This window comes from Mustela erminea, chromosome 1, assembly GCF_009829155.1.
Source record: "Mustela erminea isolate mMusErm1 chromosome 1, mMusErm1.Pri, whole genome shotgun sequence".
Taxonomy (NCBI): Eukaryota; Metazoa; Chordata; class Mammalia; order Carnivora; family Mustelidae; genus Mustela; species Mustela erminea.
Genome location: NC_045614.1, coordinates 40,144,109 through 40,172,068, shown reverse-complemented (window position 1 = coordinate 40,172,068; position 27,960 = coordinate 40,144,109). Strand labels below are relative to the sequence as shown.

Below are 27,960 nucleotides of genomic sequence, written 5' to 3'. Positions count from 1 at the left end.
TCCCACCACCACCACTACCCCCGAAAGCCCTCAGCCAGTGGCTACCTCGCCCCTGAGGTGGGATGGCTCTGTGGTCCGGTTTGTACCCTGTGCATTAACCGTGTCTTTATTTTCTGTGCTGCCATTGTTTTGACTTCTGGGACCTTGCTGACCCTGGTGGGAACCGCCCTCCCAGGGTTAGTCAAATAGTGAAAAAAAAACTCACCCTGGAGTGTGTCTTTCCAAATGCACACCAACCGCTCTAGAGCTTATACCCCCACCACCTCCTTTATTGGGTTCTGAAACTCCAGGCCACTGTCCACTCTCCATGTGCCCTCACCCTCTGAGGGCCAGGTATGGACAACCAGGGACAACCCTATGTCCTAGAGCCCTTTGGGATTGTTCAAACCGGCCCAGCAGAAGCCTGCTCAACTTCCCTCCCCCTTTCTTGGGGTGCCTAGGTAGCTCAATGGGTTAAAGCCTCTGCCTTTAGCTCAGGTCATGATCCAAGGGCCCTGGGATTCAGCCCCGCCTCAGGCTCTCTGCTCGGCGGGGAGCCTACTTCCCTTCCTCTCTCTCTGCCTGCCTCTCGGCCTACCTGTGATCTCTGTCTGTCAAATAAATAAATAAAATCTTAAAAAGAAAAAAAAAAAACAATAAAAACCTTCCCTCCCCCTTTCTTTCCTGCAGAAACCACAGTAAAGGCCGTCCACACTCCCCCCATCCTCTGCTTCCTACTTGGAAACGGAGCTTCCTCCTATGGCCCATCACAACGTGACATGCCCTGTCCTCTTGTGAACCATGGGTGACAAGCTGTCTTTTTAATGGCAGTCATCCACTGATCTGCTGTCCTTTCCATACCTAAATAATAATAAAACCTATATTTTAAATCACCCCGTCCCCACAAAGGCCCCCATAGAATTAAGCTCCAGGTGCTCACCCAGGGCGCTGGCCTGTGTTGGCCAACTGCCCTCGCTGGTCGCCCTTCCCACTTGCCGGCCACAGTTTCCTGTCCCTCCCAGGGAACCCAAGTGTGCCTTCATCCTTGTCCCGGGATTTGCTTCCCGGGGGACCAAACCAAGTCGGCATAGATGGGAATGTTCATGTTCAGTACAGAGAGGAAATCGAAGTGGAGATGGTGGCCTTCCCTGATGGCTGTTGCCGTGTCTTACACTGGCACATTTCACAAAATCGTGTGGTCATACTAACGCATGTGGCGACTCTTGGAGGGTCCCCCTGCTTAGACTTCATTAGTTCACAGCGAAGCTGCCCCCTGAGGAGGACCTCAACTCCGTGAGTGCCAGACAGGGCTCAGTTCCGCGGCTGGCCCATAGCCGGTGCTCTGTGAATAGAGGGCTAGTGAACGAGTAGCCTACCAGGGTATGCCACTGGGCCGAGCAGACTCGGTGTACCCACCCCTCCCCTGGATGGTGCTTGGATGAACGTCCTTTAAATCCTCTTTTTTTTCAAATCCTCTTTTTGAAGGCTTCCACTAGTGGCAGCTAAGCTTCCTTCAAAGGGACACAATTTCCTTTTCTTTAAATTTTTCTTGAAATTTGCAAATACTTTCATTCCTACAGACCTAGATGTGATAGTATCCTTTAGAAACACCTTGCAGTTTGCTGATCTGATGTTGTTTGGGATGACTATGTGGTTTAACTCCCAGACGGTGATTCTGTCTTCCTCATTTCCAAGTTCTCTGGGGCACTGGGACGGATAGGTGGGACATCTATCCCCTTCTCCCCTCCCACACCCCACCCAGGTATCAGTGTATACGGGATTGATTAATAGATGATGTGGAGCTGCACAGACCCAGTTGGAGGCCCCTCAGTTCCCTGGCAGAGCGATTTGGGCAAGTTACTTAGACTCCCGAGCCTCAGTTTTCTCATCTGTAAAATAGGCATAATGCTGGGAACCACCTTCCCGATTAATGTGAAGAGTCAATAAGATAATGCGTGCAGACCTTTCAGCATGTCTGATCCATAGTTAGAGCTCCGTAAGGGGATCCTATTTATGGGAAATGTAATACTGTAATTCTATGCCAAGAGACTGTTAACCCCATCAGCCTGTGTTTCAGTGCTAGCCACAGGCCTGGGGCAGCATGGAGTTGATTCTACGACATTTTACCAGTCTCTGGGAACTTGTAAGGTAGTTGGGCAGTGCTTTGTTGTGAACAAGGCAGCATACATGATGTGCTTGGTTTCCTGTGAGAGGTGGCTTCTAATGCCTCTCTCAGGGCCCCGTCCCCTCCTTCCCAAATAGTGGGCTTCCTGAGGGAAACTGACCCCTCCTGTGGTCAGTCTGTCAATTATATACTGTTGGCCTGGGATCTACTTTTTACCACCAACAGCTTCTGGTAACACAGAGGTAAACTTGGAGGATCCGTAGAACAGAGAGGCAGAAGAAGAAAGAGAGACCAAAGGAGTGAGAGAGAGCAGTAGAGAGCTCTCTTGGCAAGCTAAGTACAACGAGGATGTAGTCTGTAGGAAACTATTTACAGAGACGAGTAATGTATGTGAAATATGAAACAAAGAAAGAGAAAGTGAACCAGGGAGAATGTGAAGAAGAAAGGAGCAAAAGATAGCAGAAGTACAGGAAGAGGGCACATGAATTCAGCAGGATCTGACCAAAGGACAGCCAAAGCCCGGAAATGGAGTAAATAACAGAATTGAAAGGCATACATACCATTTTTCTGTTCTATGTCTGCGGCAGACATCACTAATCGATCACAGCATTCTTTCAAATGATCTGAAACCCAGCTTCAGCATCCTCACTCAGAGAGCCAGGTTATCACGACTCATCCACTGGAGTCGCTGTTTGCATTGAAATCTCTTCCTGGCTGGGTTGTAAGCTCTTGCCTCACATTTAGGGGGAAAGCTTAGATTCAAAGAGCAGACCGAGGCACAGAAGACACAAGAGCGGTAGTAGGTAAGAGGTGTTAGAACTGGTGGGTTCCTGGCGGAAGGATAGAAGAATGGGCTCTTCACATTCCCAGAGACTGAAGCTCTGTCTCCAACCCTGCTCCACTTGCCAGACAACCCATTTCTCTGGCAGGCAAGTAGAGAGAGAAAGGGGCCACACTGAAACCAGATCCTCAGAGGCGCATATATGAAATCTGTGAAGATGGAACATAGGGAGAAAAATATTTGTTTTAGTCATTTTTGGCAGTGCTTGGAAAACAGTAGGTGCTCAATAAAAAATTATTGGAAGAATTGAACAAGGAATGCTCAGCGGTGGCAAATACAGGGAAAGAACTATCCGTTCACCACTGTGGGGAGTGGTGTACCTTTTCTGGAGGATGCAATGGTCCTATATAAATCCTTAAAAATGTGTAGAACTTTTGACCTACACATTCTATTTCTAGGAGTTTATCCAAAGGAAATAGACCATGGAAGTGCATAATATTTCAAGAATGTTCATTTCAGTGTTGTTTTTAATATTGCAAAAATAATGAAAGTAGCCAACATGTCCAACAGCAGGGTATCAGTTAAATGAACAGCAGTATATTCAGGACATGGAAAACTGCACAGAGATTTCATGGGATCTTGTCTAGGGATGACATGTGACTGTATTTATGATATATCACCAGTAAGTACAGCAAATTACCAGAAAGCAAGTACTTTAGGAAAAAAAGAATTAAATATATTTATGTGCACTAAACAGTCCTAGAAGTACATTGGCCAAAATGTTGAAAAATGTTTTTCTGTAGGTCCTTAGATAATAGGTGTGGATATTTTTTCCCTTCTACTATTCTATATTAAAATTTCTTCTAGAATAAACAAATTACTCTTATAATAATTCACGTGTTTAAGAGTGATGGGCAGGGATATATATACCTGGTCATTTTACACCTAGATATACACCTGTCCACATAGTGTATGTGACTCCTTAGATGTTTGAACTCTTTGGGCTACTTAATAACAATACAGAAATATCTAATATTTGATAAAGATTTGATAAAGATGAACACTAAATAGATAAGTACCAGGTATTATATTAAACTGTTTTCATATTTGCCTCTTGTAACTTCATAGCAGCCCCAGGAGGGAGGTTCTGCTTTTCTCTCCCTTTCTAGACCTGATTTAACTGAGGATGAGCCTGAGTTACCCAGCCCTGAGGGGTGGGGCAGGACGCGAAGGCAGACAGGATGTCTCTAGAACCCCCACGTTCAACCTCCTTGCTACATTGCTTCCAGTAAAACAAAATCTCAGCCAGAAATTTTTGGAATTCTATGATCAAACCAAGGGGTATTAAGAAATCCCATTAACAATAATTTTGAGAGCCCTAAATTAAACTAGATTCACATTTTTGTGTGTATGTGTGAGCTCATGTCAGGACCAAAAAAAAATGAGGGAATTAAAGTGTCTTGAAAAGATTCCTTTTTGTAATTAAGCCTTCCTTGCCTGCTTTCTGTTACCCACGCTGACATATTATAGCAATAAACAGCGTCTGAGCGTCACGGCGGCTCCTGTGTTATGTCAGTGTGTGAAGGATGAGAGATCTCGCCCAGGCAGCTCCCTGGATTTGTCAGCAGTTTTCTGGGTCCCACATGCACATCCTTAAAGTGGCCCACGGTGCTGGAGATCCATCTGGATACATGCATTTTTTTGTCTCTGGATGGCATCTGTAGTTCTGGAATCTTCCTGAAGCAGCTCGGAGGGATTGGGCTTGAAGGGTGGACAGATGGAGGAAAGTCCTCTCTGCCATCGGAGCTGATCCCTGTGATGACTTCGTCTCCCCTTGAACCAACCAGAGCGGCCATGGAGGGAAGGCCACTCTGTTAACGCCCCGTTCAGGGCAGCCTCTTCTGGAAACCGGGGTTCCTTCAGTCAGAAGTGAAGGGTCAAGGGCTATATTTAGGAACTGGGAAATGTACGGCTGCAGGCTTGCCAGAGGGGAGCATGCATGTGCGCAGAAGAAAGAAAGTGTGAAGGAGGAAAACAAGGGGTTCTTCAAATCCTGGCTTTCACCTTCATGAGCCTGTGACCTTGGACAAGGCACTGCTTTGACCTTCAGTTTCTTCATCTATAGAATGAAGGAAATGCTTGTATCATAACTTCCCTTCCTGTGGCTTCTTCTGTACTTACCTCTTCCCTCCCTTCCTTCTTCCTTCCTCCTCCTCCTTCCTCTCCTCCCCCTCTGCCTCTTCTCCTCCTCCTTTTCCTCCTCTTCCAACCCCCTCTTTCTTCTGTCCCCTCCCTTCTTCTTCTCCTCTTCCGTCTTCTTTTTCCTCCTCCCCTCCCCCCCTCCTTCTTCTCCTCCTCCTCCTTCCTCTTTTTCTCTCTTTTAGGAAGTGAGTAAAATGCCACACACAAAGGAAACACCCAACAATAACCAGTAAAACAACATATGCTCATGGATATGGCTCAGGGCTCTGGAACCCAACAAAGACAAAAATATGGTAGAAGAAACTCTATGATATTCCTCCCCCTGAGAGGTCACATCTTTGTCCCTGCCCTGCGTCTGACTAGGCTCTCTGACAGGCTTGAAGCGATGCTGTGCCCGCTGTGGGCTCAGGCAGCTTCCATGTGGAGCCCAGAGCTGCCCTGTTAGAGCACTGTTACCCTGAGATGGCTTTGCAGGTGGGAGCACACCTCTTCCCTCTGGTGACAGTCCTCACCGAGCCGCCCAGCCTCCCTCCCTGCCAAGGCACCAGTGCGAGATAAGCCGTCTCAGAACCCACGGAAGAACCCCTCCCCCAGCTAGATACCCAAAGTGACCCCAGTCCACACTGCATGGAGCAATGCCCTGCCCGCATGGTGGTTGATTTAAGCTGTTACATTTTGGGGGTAATTTGTTACACAGAAGCGGATAGCTGGAGCATCGGGGTTCACGTCCCTCCTTCATCACTTGCTAACCAGCAGTTTGATCTTCAGCTATCACCTCCCCAAGCTTCCATGCCCTCGACTTCAAATGCGGACAGGAACATCCCTGCCCTGTAGGAGCTTAGCCAACGTTCACTGAGGCAACTCCGGCAAGGGGCTTGGGGCAGGGTCTAGGATCTAGTAAACACTCACAAATGCTTTCTCTGGTACTGTTCCCTTCCCAGACATTGCCAGCAGGACAACACAGCAGTGGCCAAGGGAAAGAGCTCAGCCCACGTGCATTTGAGGGCAGTGGGCCTGGGCAGCTGTCTATTTTTCCCAATAAATAGAACTGTCATAATCATACTTAATCCTGTTCTCAGGAAGGTATTTAAAATTGGAACTGTCATTTATTTGGTTTCCTCTGAGAGAGTTGCCCTAATGAACCCACGTCATTTGCTAGGGAATGAAGAGACCCTTCTCATATCCTTAGCTCACAGAACTCAGCCCCCTCCCCCGCCCCGATGTGTTAGTGCCCGTGCTGTCGGGGCCCGTGCTGTGCTGTCAGCACAGTTGCCTTCTTGGTTTTCTTTCTATCTTTCCTCCAGGGACTGTTCTTGGAGGGAAACTGTTGCTGCTGACTTCTGGCTATAGGTGAGGACCTAGGATGTTTGTCTGGCTCTGTGACCTGGGACCCTATCCCCGAGACTGTGCCTGAGTCCTCCTGAGGCAACTCACAACCTGCCTTGGCCTCCTTTTACTACTGACTAAATCTCTAGGAAGGTGTTCTGTCAGGCTGTTTTGCTGGGTAGTTTCAGAGAAGGCAGGGCCTGAGGGGGAGGCAACAGCAGAATACTGTTGGAAAAAGACCACAAGGGCGACAGGGCGGCTCAGTCAGTTAAGTGTCTGCCTTTGGCTCAGGTCATGACCTCAGGGTCCTGGGATCCAGCTGAGCCTTTCGTTGGGCTCCCTGTTCAGTGGAGAGCCTGCGTCTCCTTCTCCCTCTGTCCCTGCTTGTACTCGGGCTCACACTCTCCCTTTCTCATAAAAATAAAGAAATAAAATATTTTTAAAAACTTCTTTAAAAAAATCCACCACTAGCATTTTGGGGTCATTCCTTAATTCCACAGCTATCCCTTCAGCACCCTCCAAGTGCCCAGCCCTAGGCTAGGCATGGTTCTAGACATGTTTGGGTCTGATGCTCTGCCCCTGTCCCTAAAAGTTATCTGACATCCACCCAGCAGAATGTCTAGAACAAAAACGAGAGCCAATCCCCGGTCTCACTGAGGCAGTAAAGCACATGGAACATCCCTACTCGGCGGTGGGAGTGTCAATGGGTCTAGCCACTTTGGAAAGCAGAAATGCATACGTGCCCATGCCCATGCCCATGCACCAGAAGATACGCTCCGGAATGTTCCTAGCTGCACCATTTGTAAGAGCTGCCAGCTGGCAACCAGCCAGAGGCTCAGTTCCACAACAGAAAGCCACTCCAGAGTACTATGCTGTGACTAGCCTGAACACACTGGAAACACATGCAGCAACCTGGGCGAATCCCGCAGGTGCAGTGTTGCGGGGCACAAGTTATGGACAGAGCAGTAAGTCCCGCAGGATCCCATTTATGAGCATTTAAGAACAGGCAAAACTAGTTTATGGTGTGAGTCTGAGCCATGGTTGCCTTTGGGGGTTAGTGAGTGGCAGGGACAGGACAGGAGCTCCCGGGGGGCTGATCAGGATGGTCTGTGTCTTGAGATCTGCGGTTGAGCTGTTGGTCCCATGGATGTGTTCATCTGGCGAAATCGATCCAGCGGGTAATGTGTACCTTTATAATGTCTGCTTTTTAAAATGTAGACTTTTATAAAAGGTTAGGAACACAGTAGCCAACGTTGATCAAACTGTTTTGCCTCTTAATCTCGGTTTCCTTATCTATAAAATATGGATAACACAGCCTTCATCTTAGCTCTACAGAGACTTCATGAAGGTGAAAAGGATAGGAATTACCTAAAAATGAACAATGGCTGTCATTATTGTTATTTTTGTTACTAGCAATCTCTTTATCTTCGATCTCTCTGAATGCCTGTGGTTTTTGTTGTTGTTTTTTGTTGTTTATTGTTTGTTTGTTTCTTTCTTTCTTTCACTATCTGGGGAAAATGTCATTGTTCTTCAGCAGAAGAGGAAATTTTTAAAAAACAGTCTTAAACAAGGTCTTTCTGTGGGTTGAAGTTGTTTCATGATGGGTGTCAAGTCCCTGCAGAAAATGAAAAATAGCTCCCTCTTTTGAAAATGCTCATTTTCTTTCTGTGTTCTTCAAATCCCCTTTCCTAAATGTTCTCTGAGGGTAAAACTTTTGGGAGAGAAAGTCCTACCACCTGGAAGAAATTTCCTCCCTGCCTTTTCTCCACACTTTTAGAAAACGTGACCCAGAGCAGATTCTCCAATTCCTCAGGAACCAAGAACATGTCGTAATAAAGTTCATCCCTCTCGGCCAGAATTTTCCCTCACTTTCACAGGACCGTGTGTCTTGAAAGGGTTTAGCAATGGAGACCATGCTTACCATGTCCTAAACACGATCTTCAGCCCCTGGAGAAATGCCCCATGCTTCATTGCTGGGAGCAAGTCTAAAGCTTTTACACCGTGGATATTACATTTCATCAACTTAGAAAGTGTAATCCTGGAATTAGCCTTTGGCGGCGGAAAAACAGAGCAGCTGGTCCCAGCTGAGGGAGGAAGAAGGCCATGGAAGGAGGCCTGGGCTGCAGCGCCGGGAGACCCGAGGAAGCATCAAGGCTTGACCACAGTCCTTGCTCTGTTCCAGATGCCCCGAGAGAGAGAGCCAACTTGGGAGCGGGGGTGGCCTGCAGGGGCCAGGGTAGAGATGCCTGAATATTCCGCTTCTACACTTGGGCAGATGTGACTCCAGTGTCCAGGCAAGGTTAATGTGGCTTGGTCACAGACTGAGAGAGGGTGGAGGCTTTCCTGCCCCCACGGGACACCGGTCATCCAGCTCTTCCTTACAGAGATGAGACTCCAGAGGCCTCACCCTTGTGGGCTCAGGAATAGCTTTGACAGTTCCAGGTCCTCCCTACCAAAGGCGGGACCGATTAGCTCAGAGAGTGCCTAACTGTGTTTGTGAGGGCCAAGAGAAACCAGAATTCTCCCATCTTGTGGGTGGTATGGCATTTCTGGAGGCCAATGCGATAGTACGAATTAAGTCTTTAAAAAGTGTAGCCCTTCCGGCCTTAGGAATTTACCCTAAGTTTTTGAATAACGTATAGCAATATTTAGTGACATTTCTGTTCACTAAATATTTTGTAAGTGCCTGGGAAGTGACTGAGCCCTACCAGATGCCAGGCCCCCTGCTGGGACTTCACACATTCCCTCAGACCCCGCTCAGTGTCCCCATTGTACAGACAGAAGACTGAGGCCTTTGGCAGTTAATGAGCTAATAAGGGGGATGTGAAGCCCGTGGAGCGGACTTGGGAGGATAAACTCTGTGCCATTTGGTCTCTGAGATTCAGCCCTGCAGGGGAGGCTGACACAGCACCTCTCCCTGTGGTCGTTGTCACTGAGAGAAAAGCACAGGACCCCACAGAGAAGGGCAGCTGGAATCTTCCTGTAGCCGTTGATCATCAGCCTGCAAGAAAGGAAATAACCTGAACGTCTGACGATTAGGGCTTGGCTAGATCACATTATGGTTATAGTTTGGAACACTGAGTAGCATTAAAATGAATGTTGCAGGGCGATGTTTATTCACATGGCAAGATGCTCCTGTCACATTATTAAAGAGAAAACGGTGATTATGGTAAAAGGGGCAAAAAAACCCTGTGTGTGTGTGTGTGTGTGTGTGTGTGTGTGTGTGTAGGCATAGGAACAACACATTACTAGATTTTCTCTGGGTTTGGAGATTATTTATAGGTTTGTGTTTTTTTTTTTCTTTCCATCCCCCATCTTTCTGATTCGGGGGGTGGGTAGTGAGCATGTTTTACACATCGAATTGGAATACCAAGCTATTTCCATCTGAGGGCCAAATAGCTGCAGCATCTTCGGACACACACATGGCGTGGTGGCACACAAGTGTTTTATTCCTTATTTACCAAATGGAAAGGAGTGGCCTGCAGGTGAGGAAGGCTGGTCCACGTGTTGGTAGATCTCTGGTCCTCTAGCTGTGGCCTGTGGATCTCCTGCTTCAGAATCACTTAGGGCTGCTTGTCTGTCCCCCAGGGCTTCCTGGACTCCACTGTGATATTAATAATAGGTCTCATTTATTGAACGCGTATCATGTGCTGGCCACTGTTCTAGGTGCTTGCTTCATACTCACTAACTCATTTCATCCTCACAAACCCTATGGTATGTACACAATTATATCCACTTCCCTGATGAGAAGGCTGAGGCACAGAATTAACGGGTGTGGTCTCAGTTACAAAGCTGCTGGTGGCAGAAGGGACACCAGGCCCTGTTCTTGTCCCCAGGCCCCAACTCAAAGTTACTACCCTAGGAGTGTGGGAGTTCAGGAATCTGGATTTTTAATAAGCTACCAAAGGATCTGGGCACACACTAAAGTGTGTAACACTGCTCTGAAGTATCTTTTTTATGTTAAAGATTTATTTATTTATTTGAGAGAGAGAGAGAATGAGAGTGGGTGGGGCAGAGGGAGAGGGAGGGAATCTTAAGCAGACTCCCTGATGAGTACTGAGCGCAAAGCCCAACTCGGGCCTCGACCTCACCATCCTGAGATCACAGCCTGAGCTGAAACCAGGAGTGGGGCGATTAACCACCTGCGCCACCCAGGCACCCCACTCTAAAGAGTCTTTTACCTCAGAACCACCTGCATTGTTTAGGATTAAGAAACAGCTGATCCATTTACCCTATGTCAGCTGTGAAAGGACTTTCTCTCCTTGAAGCCATTAGAACAAAAATGCCAGTCGCAGGTTCTCGGCTATGGGAGAGTCATCAAACATGAAAGGTAGACGAGCTTTAACAACCACCCCACTTCCTCTCTTCCAAACACATCCTTATTTAGAATTCCACCTCTTAAATGTTGAGGAGCTAGACTGCCCTCCCTGAAGTTAGGATGTGGAGGGGGGCTGGTAGGCAGGGCCCACCTGGATGCCCTCCCTCTCTATGGGGACTCTGACATAACCTTGGAAATGCCATCTGGAAAGCCAGGGATGGCTGGAGAGTGGAGGCCAAGATTGCCCGTGGGCCCTCAGACTTGGTTTCCTGACTCCTACTTTCAAAGACCAACCTAGTGTGGCTCTTTGAGGTTGTCCTGATGTGTTAAAACACCCACTGGCTCAAATGGTGGCTGTAAAACGTGGCAGAGTGGCTGTGTTCTAGTATCAGCCCTAAGCCCAATAACACAGTTCCAGAGGCCCCACTCACATCCTGTGAACGGAGCTGGCCTTTGGACGCGGTTCGCATATATTACAAAGTGGCTGGTGAAGCACCAAGGATCTGCCCAAGGCTCCTCCATTTTGGAATCAAGGTGAAGTTGCTCCCAAAGGAACAAATCAGCTTCAAGCAGTGGAAATGATCGCCCCGAAAGGCAAGTCTACCCAACCTGAGGTGGCGAACCACAGCAATGGCCCTTCCACTTCGCCACGTTCACCCGGTGCCTGCGATGGCAGCTGCAGCGCTGGACCCAAGATCAGGGCACAGGCAGTGGGGTCAGCACACAGAGAGCGTGAGGAGAGTCAGTGCCTTTGCTTGGGGCTGGAGAACGGGCCCGAGGGCTACTGTTGAGAAAAGGTGTGCCACCGCAGGTCAGGACTTGATGGAACGTGCCTGTTGACATTTTCGCTGACTGGATCACCTCTGGGTCTCCCCTGAGCCCTCTGAGGTCATTCGCTCAGGCAGACGTTATTAAAATTTGTCAGATTTTATTATTCTCATTTCATAGGTTAGGGAGCTGAGACTCAGAGCCTTGTTTGTGACCACACAGCTAAGAAGAAACAGTACCACTGGGACATTTGAACCTAGAGGTTTTCTTCCTTCTGAGTCAGTGAATGATGCCAGAGAACAAACATTTCTGGGCTGGATCAGAAGACAGCAGAGAGTGGCTTTTTCTCCCTGAGGAGGTGTTAGTTCTACATTTCCTGGAAGGTTTCCCCGACATACAGCATCTCCCCGCTGCACTGATGATCTGTACCGGGCTGAGAATTCTCTATATCCCTCCCCTACCTCAAGACCTGACTCAGCTGCTCCAATTTACACAGGGAGTAAAGGAATTAAAAAGAAAACCCTCTTAAACACGAAAGAAGTCAGTGTTTCTCCAGAACTAAAGGCTTTTACAGGAGTACAGGGGGGAAAAAAAAAAAAGCAAACAACAACAATCAAAAAACCAAAAGACCCTGATTGTTCTTGGCAGCTTTTGAACAAATTAGTGAACTGAAAGAATGGCTGAAAGAGTGAGGAGTGTGTCAGAGGAAAGGAAATCTGCGAGCTCCCCGAGCGAGTGCCCTCTACCTGCTCTGTCTGGGAAGTCGAGGGGTAGTGGAGGAGTCCACTTGGAAAACAGCCATTTCCTTTCCCATCTCAGTTTGAACCACACCACCCCAGGGGGGCTCCTTTGACTCTAGACCAGACTGGTCCCTCCATCTCATGTGGTCTGCCAGTCCTCTGCACCTGACCTTTTTAACCCAGATTTTACTTGTAATTTTTGTTCAGCACCTGCCTCCCCCATTTGACTTTGAACTCTATGAGGGCAGAGGGTGGGTCTTCCTTGTTCACCACTTGTATCACTTGAGAATCTTTTGGTTGCAGAGGACAGAAGACCCAACCCATGGGTGCCTGGGTGGCTCAGTGGGTAAGCCTCTACCTTGGGCTCAGGTCATGATCTCAGGGTCCTGGGATCAAAGCCCACATTGGGCTCTCTGCTCAGTGGGGAGCCTTCTTCCCCCCTGCCTCTCTGCCTACTTGTGATCTCTCTCTGTCAAATAAATTAATAAAATCTTAAAAAAAAAAATGTAGAAGAAGAAGACCCAACCTAACCTGGATTAAGCAAAAAATGACATTTTTTTTTTTCTGCCCAAGTTTAGAGCTGGCTTTGGGAAAGCCTGGATTCACAGGTTCTGCCATATTTGATCTCTCAACCTCTCTATTCCACTTCATTTTCCTCTTTGGGATAGTTTTATTTTCAGGCTCCTCATGATGCTAAGACAGCTGTCACAACTCTGGCCTAGGATGTTTTCAGGAGTAAGCACACCTTCCTGGTAACCAAAGCAGTATTCTTAGGATTAACTCGGATAGGCTTGGCTTGAGTAATATGCCCGTCTGTGAACCAGTCACTGTCGTCCAGAGAGCTTCGTATTGACTGGCTAGCATCACACACACAGCTCATCGTCCACCCCAAAGCCATTCCCTCTTCTTCCTTGCTAACAGAAACTCATCAGTTATCAAGCAAGTGGGAAAGATGCTCAGGAAAAATGACTCCTCCTCAATCCAGATAACCATTTACAGTAATCCTGTCTTCTTGGCAGCGATTGGTTTAGAAGTGTGCGCTGACCTACTTCTGGCAAATAGGACATGATGCCAGTCCTATTGGAGTGGCCAGTTGATGCCAGTTGGAGGCTTCCAGGAGAAATCTTCCTTCCTCTGACAAGTCACATCAGTAGGGGATGAGCTTCTTTCCCACCTGTTTTGCCTTTGGATATTGTTGAGGGCAGGTGGGAAGTTGGGGGCTGCTACAGCCATTTTGCAACCATGAGGTGAGATATTGCTGTGATGTACTGGGGATGGCAGAGTGGAAAATGTTGCTCTTGGCTTCTGTGATGTTTCCTTTCTACTGGCCTGCACCTGTGACTTCTTCTGAAGGACTGTCCACAGGCTCTTGGAGCCGCTTTGCCTGCACATGTAGAGCACCAGATTCCCTTAGATTTTGGTTCCTAGGGGAGTAACCCATACCAAGAACAGATGCACAGGTGTGAAAGTCCAGCTCCTTGGGTTTGACCTGGAACAAATTCTGAGGTGTACTTTTCACTCCAGAGTTCCCTGCAGGATCAAGCCAAGCCTTGGACTTGTTTGACATCAACTTCACTTGGCATCTTCTTCTTCCCTGTCCCACCCTCCCTCATCTCCCCACCAGATGCCCCCTGGGAGCGGTTCCTTAATCAATCGCTTGCACACAAATCGTTAGCTCCTTCTGGGGGACCTGTAGTATCTCCGGGGCTTGCACATCCCAGCTGCTCTGTAAATATTTGTTGCCTGAGTGAATGAATACATGAATGGATGAACAAGCTGGGGAAATCGCAGGCAGGTGGAATCCGAACAGGTTATTATACTAATTACAGGCTGTCTACTTTTTTTTCCCTTTGCTCTGTGAAACAGGTTGGCCCCTTGGGGAATTTCCCCAACGCTTTTGAAGTAGACAGGGTGTCTTCTAAACCATCTCGTGTGCTTCCTAATTGGGCAGTCCATTAGAAGGTGAGGTCATCTCCCCCAGGGAAGGAGGAGAGGCCTTATCACTCAGGACAAGGGGCCTGGGGCGGGGACAAACCCTGCCCCAACATCTGCAGTGTCTGTCTGTTACGGGAGCGGCTGGAGGGAATGACCATTCTGGAATGAATCAACTAAACCTTTGACCTGAACTCCAGTTTAATTCACTCTTTCCCCTCCATTAGCTAGTGTAAGGGATGAGGGAGGCAGAAGGGGAGGGATAACATATTTTATTTTTATGGCATTTTTATTCCAAATGACCTCCTGGGTCATACCCACTCTTCTTTCATGAATTATACATGAGAGGACTCCTTTTGTTTTTCTAATGGCTTGAGTTGAGTTCACCCTCTAGAAAGATTTTTAAACAAAATCAGGGATTTCAATTAAAGAGTTCACCTCTTGCCGTATCAGTTGACATGGTTTTGATTGGGTCATCCCATAAATGCATCTCCGTTAGTAGAGTTTTCAAGCTTCCTAGGGTGTTAGAAATCCTCCAGCGCCATCCTCTGACTTTATACATGGAAAGACCAAGAGCCTAGAGTTGGAAAATGACATGCCCAAGATCACACAGCCAGTGAGAGTCAATAGCTATTAAAAGATAGAAATGGTGGTGTATTTTACCCTCTTTTTATTTCTAGCTCAGTATTCTTTACTGCAAGTAATATAGTTGCCATGGCTGCAGAAAAAATTGCTCTGAAACCTAGTGGCATAAAGCAATCCCTCACTATGCTCCTAGTCTGTGGATTGGGGATTTGATAGAGCACAATGAGGATGGCTTCTTTCTGTTCCGTGGTGTCTAGGCACTCAGCTGGAAGCGCCAAAGGCTTGAGACTGTGTTCATCTAAAGTCTTGTTCATTCACATGAGCAGAGGTTCTTGCTGTCTGTTGGCTGAGACCTGCTGCTGGCTGGAATGTCCATGTGGGGTCTCTCCATGTGGTCTGGGCTTCTTAACAAGCATGGCGGTCTGGGTTCCAAAAGAAGAGTTGAGAGAGGAAGATGAGGGAATGGGGAGAGAGATCCATAGATTGATGAATTAGTGGAAATTGTGTCACTTGTTATAGACTGAAAGTCACACTGTATTACTCGCCCAAAGTTCTGTTGGCCAAAGCTTTTACGAAGTCCAGCTGGTTTGAAGAGGAAGGATGGTAGACCCCATATATCAATGGAGGAGTGTCAGTTACATCGTGAGAGAACATACTGAATTGTGTATATATATTTGTGCGTCCACCTTTGGAGAATTCACTCTGCTACAAGGGGCTTAGACCTAGTTCCCATTAAGTTTTGCTGAATTGTTTATTTAGTTTCTATCTTTTCTGCCAGATTATAATTTCCTAAAGGGCAAGATATGTGTCTGTCTTGTTTGCTAATAGGCCTTAGTGTCCAGCACAGCTGCAGCTGACTCAGGGTAAGAACTTAGCACATTTTTGTTTGGAAAATACGTGTCAAAAAGAAAGTATTTATTGGCTAAAAATAGACTCATAGATTTCCTTTATACTTTTGTGACCTTTCCTTGTCATCGAGAACTTGAATACTAGGGACACCTGGGTGGCTTAGTCAGATTGGTGTCTGGCTTCAGCTTGGGTCATCCTGGGATCGAGCCCTGCATCGGGCTGCCTGCTGCGTGGGGAGCCTGCTTCTCCCAATCCCTCTGCCCGCTTCTCCCCCTGATTGTGCTTGCTCTCTCTCTCTCTCTCTCTGTGTCAAATGGATAAAGAAAATCTTAAAAAAAAAAAAAAAGACCTTGAATACCTCCATCATCTTCTCTAGAGAGTTGATTGATTGATTGATTGATTCATTCATTCATTCATGGTTGACACATGGAAGAGGCATTTAACTAAGTCTTGGAGAGGGCAGAGAAATTGTGCTGGGGGGAGTGATGGTTGTAAGAGGAGAACTAGAGAATGAACAAGAGGAAGCTGAGTGAAGAGGCAGGAGGAAGGACACTCCAGGCAGAGGGAACAGTCTATGCGAATTGGAGACAATCATTCGGTGTGGCAGGTGTGTAGAGTTTGAGGAAATAATGGCTAGAGGTGAGTGAAGCTAGAGAGGCAAGCAGGGCCTGGGTTGTAACCAAGCCTTCAGGGCCACGCCAAGGAGTCTGACTTATCCATTAAAATCAGTAGGAAGCAGCCCAACAAAATTTGTGCTTAGAAGGGCATGTCTGCACAGTGGGTGATGGATTGGAGTGGAACGAGGTGGGAGGCTCGCTGGGGCATGGTTGGCAGAAATCCAGACATGAGATGATGGGGGCCAGAGCTATAGTGGGGATGGTGAGAAATAGGGGTGTTTCTAAGGAGGCCCAAATGATGAAATGGATGTGAGAGAGAGGCTGGGCCAATTCTTGGTCTCTGGGTTAGGCAAGTGTGTTGGCTGGCAGTACTGGGCCCCAAGCCAAGAAACCCTAGGGAAGAAGTAGCCTTGGGGCGGGGAGGGCACTGTGAGGAGTTCAGTATTTGGGGCATGATGAGTCCAAGACTCCAGGGTGATTGCCTGAGTGAAGGTTCCAGGAGGCACTTGAATTCACAAAACCAAAACTCAGCAGAGTGGTCTGAGCTCTGTATCTGGCCTGGGGACCGAGGGAGAGATGTAAACTGAAGCCAGCGGAATTGCATGGGCTCTCAGTGGGAGAATGAGCACAACAGAGGGGCAGAGAGCCATGGAGAGAGCAGTTTTCAAAGAGGGAGGCAGTCAGTGGTACCCAGTGATCTGAGAAATGACGGAAGGAAAGGAGCAACATTGTCCACAGGACTGAACAAAAGAAAAGTCATTGGCAACCCTCACAAGGACAGCTCCCCTGAGAGAGACAGGAAGAAGCCAGATGACAGAGTCGAGGGATAAAGAGGTGAACGTGATGAATTCAAAGCATGAATGAATAGCGTTCTAGTGAAGTCTTGACTTGCCTCCTTCCAGGTCTGGTAATTCTGGAAACACTGGAATGGATTTGTCCAATAAACTCCCCAAGAGCAGCCAGGAGGGACCTTTCCCACTCCGCTCTCTCTGTCCCAGAAAATAACCTATGTGTGGGCTGCCTTCTGCATCCCTCCCTAGCAACCAGCATTTGTATTTAAATTCTTGGGGGAGGGGCGTTCTCATTTTTCAGCCATCAACACAGTTCTGTGGTCACATCTGTTGTTTTTGTCTGCACAAGAGCCATTTATCAGCATTTGGCTAATAGCATCCCAGTCTGGGGCGGGCTGAACCCTTTTTGTTGGTTCCACCGGTGGCACCTGTCCCAAGCCCGATCAATAAGACTCAGGACTGAGAATTTTTGGAAACTATTGGGAAGGAGAGGCACTCTTTAGGCAGGGGTGGCTTTCACATAGAGATAGCCTGCCTGCACCTAGGAAACCAAATCAGGGACAGGGAGAAAAACAGTTCTAATGACAATTCTTGAACTCCTGGATCCAGCCTTGCCTGAAGACACTTAATCCTTGGATTTTTCAGTTACCTGAGCCAGCAAATTCTCTCCCTCCTTTCTTCCTCCCTCTTTCCCTCCCTCTCTTACTTTCTCTGCCTCCCCTTTTCTCTCTTTCTTTTTCTTTCTTTCTTTCTTTCTCTCTCTCTCTCTCTTCCTCTCTCTCTCTCTCTTTCTTTCTTTCTTTCTTTCTTTCTCTCTTGTCAGAAAGGCTGTATGAATTCCAGTACCGAATGAGCCATCCCAAGAGGAGCAACTGCCAAGACATAGGGCCTCAGGGTGGGATTGGTGGAGGAAGTTGACTTGATTTTCTCAGGCATTTCACTGGACATTTCACTCACCAAGATGCCCCCACCTTAGGAATCCTCCCCTCCTTTTCACTGTCAGCCCGCTCATTGTTTCAACTTGTATTCTTACCTTTTTGCACACCCATCCTTGCTCAAAAACAGTACCTGAGGTGCACAGATGCTGTGCCAAAGGCAGGCCCTCTCTCACCGCCCAGAGGCAACACACGTGCTTATTATCGTTCATAGGAGAAGCTCCCAGAGCCCACGCTGGGAGACGGGGCGTTTGCAGGGATCCCCGGTGTCCAGTGTCTGTGCCTCCGGTGACTTGCTGACAGCCAGTGCCCGATTCCAGATCCTCCTCCCTCTGGCCCCACCACCCCGCTGTGTGCAACAACCACTCCACCGGTACAAACTCGTGTTCATTTGTTCAGAACATGAATTAGTCATGCTAGCGCGATTCCTGGCCGCTGGACCAGGTTTTGCTGTGTTAGCAATAAACATCCCTTCATCCGGTCACCACAACCTGAAGGGAAAACAGAGGTCCAGAAGTCTCAGAGGCAACGAGGGGACTCCATGGGTCACCCACGGCGGGAGGGAGGAAGTGACACATTCTTTGTTGTTCCTCCTCCCTCCCCATATCAGCTGTGATCTCGGTTTCCTTTTTTTTTTTTTTTTTTATTTTTTTTTTTTTTTTTTTTTTTTTTTGCTTCTGAGTAAGCTTCCTACCTAAAGGCTTCAGTTGCGTGGATCGCGTTTTCTGTCCAGCCTCCAGTTAGAGGGCTCGCTGTTGGCATGGGCCCGTAGCATGGCATCTCCTGGAGGGCGGGGCTTGCGTGTGACAGCTCAGGGCTTGCCAGAACCACCGGGCATCATTTCCCAGCCCTGCTCATTTGGAATTCTCAGGCTTAGGTGGGTTTCCCCCTCCTCCCTCCTTTCTTGCCTCCCTCTGACTCACTCTACTTACCTCCTCCTGCTCTGTCTCTTTGCTCTCCTCCTTCCTCTCCCTTTCTCCTTCTCCCGCCCACCTCCTCTTACAGCTTTCTCTCTCCCTCCCTCCCTTCCTTCCTTTCTTTCTACCACTTATTTAATGATTATTTTTTGAGGGTCTATCCACATCAAGCCCTGGGCTACGTGCTGTTTATAGTAAATAGAAAAAAGGACATTATCCCTGCTCTGATGTGTTTACAGTCTAGTGTGAGAGGCAGATTTTCACCATAGATCACAAATGAATGTATTCTCATAGTTTCAGTGAAAGTTCTGAATTTCCATGGGGATCCAAGTGGATGGAGTGACCCTGATGATGGTGGTATGGAAGCTTCCTTGAGGAGCTGATTGGAAGGATGAATTCTCTAGGCAGAGATAAAGGAATACAAATGCCGGTAAAGAGAACGGAATATACAAATGTCCTGGGGTGAGAGGAAGCAAGTGAGAGAAAACATTCTGTGTCACTTTCACAAAATTTGACAAGAATTAGTGTGGCTGGGACAGAGAGTGGAATAAATGAGCCCGGGGTCAGCAGTGGTCAGATGTTCACAGCTCTTATCTGAGGTGAGAGTTTGGGTCTTAGCTCCAAAAGCAAGGTGCTGTTATTGAAGAGTTCCATCTGGAGGCAGAGATGTCATAATGGCTTTGGCTGCTGGTGTAGTCAAGCTCGGGACAGATTCTTTGGGTGAGCTTCTCTAGTCTTAGGTGATCTCAGTAAGCGGGGAAGAAGCAGGATAGGCCAGACACAACATTAGTGTCCCGGGGCTTGGACTGGAGTCAAATAACTGGTCTGCCTTCCCCAAAGAGAGATTATTCTGCCTGAAGACCTCCTGGTGAGTCACAGGACCCTATCCGATGAGGAAGGTGGAAGGAACACAGCTAAGAACTTTGGACCTGGAGTCAGCCAGATCTGGCTTTGTTGTTTATCAGCTATGAGACCCTGGACAGGTTTACATCTTTATGGAGACTGTTTCCTCTTCTGTAAAACAAGGGTAATAATAGTAATAAATGTGTAGTTTTTGTCTGCCTATCATCCGTTTTTCATGTTAATTAGGAAATTAACATTGCATGTGGTTCTGGTGGCACTGGTAATCACTGTGCTCCATCTACCCATTGGATACATGATCCATACCCAACCAATCAGGGTGCCCTATCTCCCTGTCCCCAGGCATTGGTCTCAGGGTGTAGCCCAAGTAGGGCCTATCAGAGACCTACCAGGGGATCTGATCTGGGGCTGTTGTGAACAGAGGGTCTCTCTTGGTTTTAGATTATAAGCTATAAGATGAGGTGCCTGGGTGGCTCATTTGGGTAAGCATCCAACTCTAGGTTTGGGCTCAGGTCATGATTTCAGGGTTGTGAGATCAAGCCCCACATCCGAGTTCTGCACTGGGTGTGGAGCCTGCTTAAGATTCTCTCTCTCTCTCTCCCCCTCTCTCTCCAGCCCTGCCTCTCTCTATTTATAAAAACCCCTCCAAATAAAATAAAATAACATAATGAGCTATAAGAGCATAGGCTTGTCCACTTTTCCTGGAAAGAAAATCAGGGAAATGAGTAGGGGAGGGAGAGGAAGAGAGAGAGAGAATAAGTGAGGGAAGAGAATGAGAGAGAGAAAGGAAGGACTTTCACACTCTGGGTGCCGCAGCTCACGAAGCCTGGACACCCTTCGCACTTCCCAGTTAATGAGCCCATCAGTGCCCATTCTGGCTTAAGCCAGTTTGAGTTGGGTTTTGTCACTCACAGTGGATGTGTTATGACCAAGGCGCCGTGTCACTGCGTTTTTGTGAGTGTTAATTTAGCTAAAGAACCTAAAGCAAAACTAAAGGGCCTAGCATGCAGAGTGCTCAGTCATCACTAGCCAGGGGTTTTGTTTGGATAATAATTCATAGCTGTAAGATACATAACTAGAGTGTATCCTGCTTCTCCCTCTGGCGTGTGGTCTCATACTGCCCCACAAAATGCTATGTGCCGCTTTGGCAACCCTATGTGAAAGCCTCAGATAATGACCTGAGTTCCTCTTCCCGACCTCCCCTTCTCCCCCCAAATTGCTGACTCCTTTGTTCCTTGGGGCTTTCTTAAAGTGACAGTGGCAGCAACAAGAGAACACAATGACCTGGAAGATGTGACTGTGTTTAGACCATTCCCCTTCTACTTCAGACCAGCTGGTTTCCCGTCATCTTTATAATGAAGTGTATTAGTTACCTATTGCTGTGTGATCAACCCAAACTTTCTAGCTTAAAGCAAGCAGAGATTTATTATCTACTGGCTTCTGGGGATGAGGGATGCATGAACAGCTTTGCTGGTGCTTCTGCTCATGAAGCAGAAGTGAGAACACTGGCCCCAGGCTGCCATCATCTGAAGGCTTGAGTGGGGCTAGAGGAGCCTCTTACAAGATGGCGTACTCACATGGCTGTTGGAGGAAGACTTTAGCTCATGGCTACATGAACCTCTGCACAGAGTTGCTTGAGTGTCCTTATGACACAGTCCCCAGCTTCCCCTAGAGTGGGTGGTCCAAGAAGGAGGAAGATGGAAGCAACATTCATTTGACCTCATCTTTGAAACCATGAACATCATTTCTGCAACATTCTGTTGATTATACAGTTCAGCTGTATGCAGTGTGGGAGAGGGCACACAAAGTTGTGAATACTGGAAGGCTGGGGTCATTGGGGGCCATCTCGAAGGCTCTGGTGGTATTTTTAAGTGTCACTAAAGTTTCTTCTTAGCCTCATGGGAATTGTCTTCCTCAAGGAGGCCTTTGGATGCTCAAGATAACATGGTATCTTCAAGGCACCAAAAACATTCCTTCCAACAACCTGTGTTTGAAAGAGCTTTTTCTTTTTTTTTTTTTTTTTCAGAGCTTGCAAAGAGCTCCTTAAACTAGTGAAATGACTAAACTAATTTGCTGGTCTGTAATTTCCTGGCACGTCTGGAGATTTCCTAATAAATACTGGCTTCAGGTTGGCTATCTGCCAGTGTCACGGCCTTCCCCTGAGTGACAAACAAGGATGTGTAAAGCATCTTGGAGGGTTGGGAAGTTTGGCGCATTGCAGGGATAGAGCACAGGATCCAGAGGCCGGATATTGGGGTCTGAGAGTCAGCGCTGCCCCTTACTCACCATAATACCTGCCAGCTCTACCAATGCCTATCATACTTCAAGCAAAACACTTTCCTTTCTATGCCTCAGTTTCTCCTTCTGGGAAACGTGGTGATGTTTCTCTGTGAGTCACGTGACTATTACGAGGTTTGAATGAGCTGATATAGCATTTCTAAGAGGGAGGTCCCTGGGACACTAGCACCATGGGCTGTTAAGCCCAAAAGGGGTTCCGTGCTGAAGTGAGTATGGAGAACTGTGTAAAGTCCAACTGTTTTCCATTTTTCACAATGGCAGGTAGGGCCAGCCCCATGGCTGTTGCCCAAGCAGCCACACTGGGCCGCTTGTTAAGAAGGACCCTACGCTTAGGGTTTCATGTCTTGAAATTCTTAATAATTTTGTGTTTGAAGATGTGTTTTGTAAGTGAAACTTGATGGGACAAGAGATCATGTGCCCGCGGCTTGGTGTCTCAGCTCACAAGAGTGTCTCTCTCCTGCCTTCTTACGGTGAGCTTTTGGTTGCCGGCTTTTCTGCCCTGCCCAGAAACTGTGTCCCCAGGCTACCCAGGTCATGGGGCTCAGGAGAGCAACTGGCTTGCATTGGCAGCGTCCTGGGAGGAAAGCCCTATTCTGCTGCTACCCTCCCCGTCTCAGGGGGCCTGGGCCCATGGGAAGGGAGGGCTGGAGTCAGTGCCTGCCCCACGGCATCACAGGGCTGGGCAAGGAGACGGCTCTCTCAGGGCTGGGCTGGCAGAACCCCGGCACAGTTAGCAGGCCTCTCAGTGGGGGCCTGTCACCGATTTCTGACCTAGGTACCATGGAGGTTATAATTACTCAGGGCTCACCCATCTGCTCTGTGTTGGAGCACCATGGGAAGAGGAGATCCACTCCCCCGCCACCAGCCACCATTCTCACTTTGCTCTGGGTCCTGCACATTCTGTAGCTGGTCCTGCCGGCAGAACTTGTCAGATCTTTAAGTAGAAGAGAGAATAAATTGCGGTGGGTCAGAGTGCTGACTTTTGAGCTAGACTGTCTGGGTTTGAGTTCTGGTCCCACCCCTTACCAGTATTGTCACCTCATTTTCCTACCCTTTCGGTGTCTCTGTTTCCTCGTCTCTGACACAACGATCATGTTGTTCCTACCTCAGAGGTGGCCGTAAGGATTAAATAAGGATGACTAGCCCCCACCATGTAGTGGGTGTTAGCGGATGTATTTGATGCTAGCTTCTCAGGAAGGACCACAGTGCTCCTGGGGCAGGAGTGCCGTCCCTAACATGCTGCAGTCCTGACTGTAGACAGCCAACCCCGTGAACACTTGCTGAATGAACGCATCTCCAAGGGGAGGCTTCCTGCAGAGACCCCCACCCTGTCCCCCTTTTATTCCAGAGAATCAGGAGCGACCAGCAGTCCAGCCTCCAAGGCCATAGAGACACAGCCTCTCGTCCCTGCTCATCCCCGGGTCTCCCGGCGCTGGGGACAGAGCACAGGGACACTCCAGAGAGCACAGGGACACTCCAGAGACTCTCGCCGGCCTCCTCTCAGGGCCCATCTATCCTGCTGGGAATAGCCTTCCTAGACCCCCCACGGGGCACGCGATAACTCACTCCGCCTCCCTAGCCTCTCCGTCCTTAATTGGACCAATCTGTCTGCCTGACACCCCGCTCTGGTTCGCTTTCTTCCCAAAGCTGTCTCTTGTCAGTTGACAGATTCTCCACTGTCTTGAGCACATATTTCAATGTGTGCTCTTTCGGTGATTTCCCAAGCAGGTTTCTGCTCTTTTTAAAGCTACTTAATTTTATAATTTCCAAATGATGTTCCTCACCTGCCGTGATTCTTCTCCACCCCCACTCCTTGGCTTTTTTCCCATGACTTGCATTTTCTCAGCCCTAAAACCTTGCAGGTGTGTGTGTGTGTGTGTGGTGTGGGGAGAGGGAAACCCTTGAAGGAAGCCTGATTTTTTTTTTTTTTGTCCAGCTAGAGGGAGGATGACCGTCTTCGTTGGGGTCCCTCCAAAAACCGGTCCTGAGAAGAAGGCGTGGGTGCAATAGTTTATTTGGGAAGTGATCCAGGAAGCAGGAAGGAGGGGGAATGCGATAGGGAAGGGAGAAGAGAATATGCTTTATTTTCTCGTGACCTACTGGGTACCGCGCAGGGGAACTGTAGACGAGGAATGTTCCTTTGCATCGTCCCACAAGAGGGAGGGGAGACTGGCTGCACCCCTCCCAGCCCCCACTGGAGGGTTGTCTCTGGAAAAATGTACTTCCCTGAACTTCTTTCTGTGCCTGTGACCTCAACTCCTGGGGTTGGGATTGTCTCTTGAAGTGTGGTCTCCTTCATTCCTCCATCTTCCTTGGAAGGCCCTGATCGCCGTGATCAGGGCAGACTCCAGCCAGCTGCTGCCCTCGCAAGGGGATGGCTGGGGCCCGGGTAGGGAAGGGCCGTTCTGCCAGGCAGTTCTAACAGTGTTTCCATCTCTGGGGATCTCCATTGGATTTGGGGATCTGGCTCTGGAGAGGAAAGTGTTGATGTTTTCAGAGGAGATGAAGGAACCTCTCTCCCCATGAGTCCCAGGGCACCTGACAGCATTTGGGTGGGGGCCAAATTGCAACATTGATGAAAGGTCCAGTACTCCATGTCCTGCCGAGTCTGAAGATGATGAAGCATAAACATGAATTTGACAATTTTTCTTCAACTGATCTGACTTCTTCCCATGTCCCTTAATGACACCCTGGATGGATCCCATAGGCCTCTGCTCTCTTTGGAAAGGTCCAGCTTAAATTTCTAGTCTCCTTTCCTCCCTGCTGCCCTGCCCTGGTTTGGCTCAGCCTGAGGGGGTCTGAAGAGGAGAGAGAGCTTGGTGTGCCCAAAGGATCCCTTCACCTCCTCCCCCTCCTCTCTCATCAGGCAACTCGGGAGCATCGCTGACATGGTGGCCGGCCCTGAGACAGCCTTTACCCGGAAGACTTTGTGAAAGATACTCCCTGGGGTCTGTGTGCTGGGACAGGGAAAAGGGACTGGAGAAAAGAAATACATTTGTCTTCTCTCAGCCAACACTGGTTCGCCTGCCTGCACGGTGAGCTCCAAATGACTCCGTTTGAGACTTTTTTGAGGTGCGTTTGTGTGTTTGTGGGCAGAGTGGGATATGGGGAGCCTCTCATCAATGCGCTGTTCCCCAGCATCAGAAAACCACTCTTGGGTGCCTGGGTGGCTTAGTGGGTTAAGTCATTGCCTTCGGCTCAGGTCATGATCTCAGGGTCCTGGGATCGAGTCCCGCATCGGGCTCTCTGCTCAGCAGGGAGCCTGCTTCCCTCTCTCTCTCTCTGCCTGCCTCTCTGCCTTCTTGTGATCTCTCTCTGTAAAATAAATAAATAAAATCTTTAAAAAGAAAAAAAAAGAAAACCACTCTTGCTTGACCTTCTCCTACTTTCCCTTCAGCAGGAACCCCTCTTCCATCCCTAGCCACTGGCTTCTGGGGTCTTGCTTTGGGGCCTCCTTCCCGGTTGAGACTCAAGCCTGTGGGGTCCTCTTCACAGGAGATTCCCTGGCTCATCCCCCTTAGTGGTGGGAGGGTTGGCTGCACCCTTTCTCTGTCTCATTGTCTCCAGTTCTCTCCTGGCCCTACTTGAATAGGTCTGAAATTCCTTCTGTTCATGGCAGTCCAACCAGGAAGTGAGGCCCCCAGCTCCCCTTGCAAGTACCCTCTCAGTCTCTATAAGCTACTCTCCTGGAACATTCCTCCCTTGACGTGATGGAGACACACTCCCTCCACCCCACCTCCAGAAGTCACAGTCTGGCTTGGATCTCCTATGTTTGTTTGTACAAGGTAGAGAGAAAGCCCTGGATGCACTCCTGGGCTTGCTCTTTCTGGCTCTGCCTGGGAAAGAGGTTCTTACCTTAGGCGAGAAAAAGCCTTATTTTTTATATTTACTAATCTAGAAATGGAAGTCAGCATTTCTTTCTGTTCAAAATTATATTGGTCATGCCTCTGACTTGGTGATACACTGAAATCAGAGATCTTTCCATATCACATTACAGGTGTCATAGATATCTGAAAATGACATTTTGTGTTCATTTCTATTTAAAAATTACAGTAGTAATTAGATCTGCTGCTGGATCTTGTTTTTTAATGTGTTAATAAAGTAGCACCAGTATCACTATATCACAGATTTGTTCGATATTTTGATAGCCATATAACTGGTTTTCTCCATAATCCTATGTATTTTATTTTGTGCATTTAAAAACCATTATTCTGCAAAGGGACCATCATTTCAGTGGATGCCAACACAGGAAAGGTCAGAAGCCCTGCTCTGGAATATGTGTTCTTTGTGCCTAATATCTAGCTCTGGGGCTTTGAATGTTAGAACTCACATATCCTTCTAGATAATTTTCTACCCTGGCTTTCTTTTCTTTCTTTCTTTCTTTCTTTTTTTTTTTTTAAGATTTTATTTGTTTATTTGACAGAGAGAGCTCACAAGTAGACAGAGAGGCAGGCAGAGAGGAGGGGGGGGAGAAGCAGGCTCCATGCTGAGCAGAGAGCCCGATGTGGGGCTCAATCCCAGGACCCTGGGACCATGACCTGAGCTGAAAGCAGATGCTTTAACCCACTGAGCCACCCAGGCCCCCCTCCCGCCCCGGCTTTCTTTTCAACCAGGACCCTGTTGTCCCCAGTCCGAGCCAATAAGAGCTAACAGATTTTAAGTGCTTCTCTGTGCAGGGATATTCCAAAACCCTCTACATGCATTAGTTCCTTTAATTCCCATCTTTTAAGGAGGAACAGAGAGGTTCAGTGACTTGCCCAAGGTCACACAGCTAGTAAGTAATAGAACTGGGATATGAACCTGGACAGTCTGACTCTAGAACCCACATTCTTAAGCCTCTAGATTGTAAACTAGGTAAGAGACAGCTAGTTTTCCAAAAAGCCCATGTTCCTGGCTTTAAATAGTATGGGCCCACTAGTTCATTCTTTATCACTGCAGGGTGGCCAAAAAACCTTTTCAGCTCCCCAGCTGAGAAATGAGCATTGAATCACAGCGCCCCCTGGCTTACATAGCAATTCTGATTGCTCTCTCTAGGGTCAAGCTTGTCCACAGAAATTTAAAACAAAACATTGATTAGGCACCCACAGGATGGCAAGCCCTCTGTTGGGCACTGGGGATAAAGAGAGAATACCTATAGCTTCCACCTCCCAGGAATTCCTGCAAAGTCAGGAGAGACATACCCAGAAGTTGTGTTGGAATAAAGAGAGCTGAGCTCTGGTGGACGGTGTGTGCACACGCCCCTTGGATGTTATGGGGGAAGGGATTTTCACAGGATTGGGGAAGAGGTTTCAGCTGTCTTCCGGCCCCCTACCCTGATGCCATGTTGGGCCCTCTTTGCCTGGCCCAAGTGCCACAGTTTCCGTTGGCCCTTCCTCCAAACCGTGGTCCTTACAATTCTGGGTCTCCCTGCCTCTTCCCTCAGTATGCTCCCACGTGGCTGCTTAGTTCATCTCAGGGCCTCATTCAAAGTCAGTGGCTAATGACTCCTGAATTTTAACAAGAGTTCTCAGTGCTGTAAACCAGGGATCACAAACATGAACAGCTGAGGGTCAGGCAGATAACGTCAGTGAACTAAGCAGGCCAGTATTTGCATGTTAAACATGAAGGAATATTCTTTACTCTCACAAAAATAGACACTCACCTATGTTTTTCTGAAACACACTGTCTTCCAGAACTATCTTTCCTTTTCTTTTCACTTTTAATAAAGCTCAAATACAGTTAGACATTTCTTTGCCAGAAGAAAAATGATAGTGCATGTTGATAAAGGCTTACTATTGTGTGGAAGACTAAAGGAGCTGGTGACTTCGGCTGCCCCAGATGCAGATTCTGAGAGGAGGAGCTGAGTGCAGGTAGTTTATTATGAAAGTGATCCTGGGAAATGTTGGGCGGGACCTGGGAACCAGGACAGGGAAGGGAAAGCAGCCTGCTGATAAAAG

General features: G+C 48.1%; 1 long non-coding RNA gene across 3 annotated transcripts in view; it reads left to right on the top strand.

The window, feature by feature from the left end:
* LOC116579531 overlaps positions 1 to 27,960 on the top strand; it is a 70,196-nt gene that overhangs the window by 3,957 nt on the left and 38,279 nt on the right. The window contains exons 1-2 of one of the 3 annotated variants that reach the window (XR_004281313.1): positions 19,600 to 19,733; positions 24,891 to 25,096. This is a non-coding gene — a long non-coding RNA (uncharacterized LOC116579531). Of the gene's footprint in view, positions 1 to 19,599; positions 19,734 to 19,811; positions 19,893 to 24,890; positions 25,097 to 27,960 lie in introns of those variants that run through there. The other 2 variants (XR_004281314.1, XR_004281317.1) reach the window with 2 other exon arrangements.